We start from the raw sequence: 2,102 nt of genomic DNA on the forward strand, positions 1-2,102 counted from the left end.
TTTAGCGGAACCCGAACGTTATACTCGTACACGCCTCTTACTCATCCGAATTAAGAAAGCTATGGCCGAGAATCACGATAGGCGACCTCTTAAGGAATTTGCCTAACCCTCTGATGAGGAACCTAGTTCGAGTATAGTAAACCCCCTTATACCTGCTAACAATTTCGAACTAAAACCGTCTTTATTGCAATTAGTGCCACAAAACCAATACGCGGGTCTCGCTACTGAGAACCCGAATCAACACTTAAAAGTTTTTATCTAACTAGCCGACACCTTTAAATCTAATGGCGCTTCACCCGGTGCGATCCGTTTAAGATTATTTCCTTTCTCCCTCAGGGATAGAGCACGTTCATGGCTAGATTCACTTCCAGCTAATTCAATAACTATCTGGGAAGACCTTAGGAGAGTATTCCTTGCTATATACTTCCCCCTAGTAAGACTGTTGTTCTTTGAAACCAAATAACTAGATTTGCTCAAAACCAAGGAGAATCGCTTTTCGAAGCTTGGGAGAGATATAAAGAGATATTAAGAGTTTGCCCACACCATGGCCTAGAACAATGTCTGATCGTTCATACCTTCTACAATGGACTCCATTATAATACCAAGATGAGCATCAACGTTGCCGCAGGTGGCGCACTGATGAACAAACCTTATCTAGAAGCTTGTGACCTAATTGAGGATATGGTCCAAAACCATTATCAATGGGGAACTGAACGAGCATCAATAGAGGAAAAAGGAGACCCAAGGTGGAATACATGAAGTAAGCTCTCTAGACATGATGCAGGCGAAAATGGACGCTTTAGCCCTTAAGATCGAACATATGTCTACAAACACTAACACCGTAGCAGTAGTCCACACATAATGTAAACTCTGTGGATCTAAAGGACACGAATCGGCGGAGTGTAACCTTTTAAACGAACTAAATACCGACCAAGTGAATTACGCCCAAGGTAACCCGTTTTCAAACACTTACAACCCTGGATGGAAGAATCATCCAAATTTCTCTTATAGAAACCAGAACCCTATCCAAAATAATGCATCCTAGAGACCGTAAGGTTATAAAGCCCAAAAACCAAATCAACCTATGCAAGTTGCGCCCCAGAAGTCTAACCTTGAGAAGATCATGGAAAGCTTTATATCGGGCCAGACTCAGCAAAATAAAGAATTCCTAAACCAGAACATTCACGTAAACGAACTTATAACGCAATTAGGAACCAAGGTTGATCAGATAATCACTCACAACAAGATGCTTGAAACCTATATCTCACAGGTAGCACAAAACCAAGCCCCACAAACTACACCTGGAGGCCAATTTCCTGGACAACCTTAACCAAACCCTCGAGGGAAAGCTAACGCTATCTCGTTATGAAGTGGGACCGCTTACGAAGGGCCTCAGAACCCAGCAATGAGCGAGTCCAAAACTTCTAACAACCAAGAAGAGGAACCAGAGGAATCCGAGAAACAAACCAACCAAGAAGGTGAAGCCAAGGATAAAACTTACAAACCACTACCCCCGTACAAACCACCAATCCCGTATCCGCAAAGACTTAAACAAACCAAAGTCAACAACCAATATCAAAAATTTATAAAAGTGATAGAAAAGCTTCATGTAGAGATTCCTTTTACCGAAGCTATCACCCAAATTCCGTCTTACGCCAAATTTCTCAAAGACATCTTGACTAACAAGCGTAGGCTCGACGATCCAAAACCCTTGGAATGCAACGTTATTTCCGAGGATAAACTTGCTAAGAAGGAGAAAGACCCTGGTAGTTTTTCTATACCTTGCATTTTAGGAAGTCATGTGATCGACAAAGCTTTCCTAGACTTAGGCGCTAGTGTAAGTTTAATATCCTTAGCTATATGTAAGAGATTAAACCTAGGAGAATTGCAACCAACTAAGATGTCCCTTCAATTAGCCGATAGGTCTGTTAAGTATCCCGTAGGCATTTTAGAAGACATCCCAATTAGGATCGGTCAACTTTATATCCCAATAGACTTTGTGGTCATGGATATAAAAGAAGACGAAGATATCCCTATCCTTCTAGGTAGACCATTCTTATCAACAGCCGGAGCTATAATAGATGTCAAAAGAGGGAAATTAA

At 41.5% G+C, this 2,102-nt stretch overlaps 1 non-coding gene across 1 annotated transcript; it reads right to left on the reverse strand.

Moving 5' to 3' along the window:
* Positions 1-444: 444 nt before the first annotated feature.
* On the reverse strand, positions 445-551 carry LOC127133339 (small nucleolar RNA R71). The gene has a single exon (XR_007807322.1). It is a non-coding gene; the product is annotated as a small nucleolar RNA R71 (small nucleolar RNA).
* Between the last annotated feature and the right edge of the window lie 1,551 nt (positions 552-2,102).

This window comes from Lathyrus oleraceus, chromosome 3, assembly GCF_024323335.1.
Source record: "Lathyrus oleraceus cultivar Zhongwan6 chromosome 3, CAAS_Psat_ZW6_1.0, whole genome shotgun sequence".
Taxonomy (NCBI): domain Eukaryota; kingdom Viridiplantae; phylum Streptophyta; class Magnoliopsida; order Fabales; family Fabaceae; genus Lathyrus; species Lathyrus oleraceus.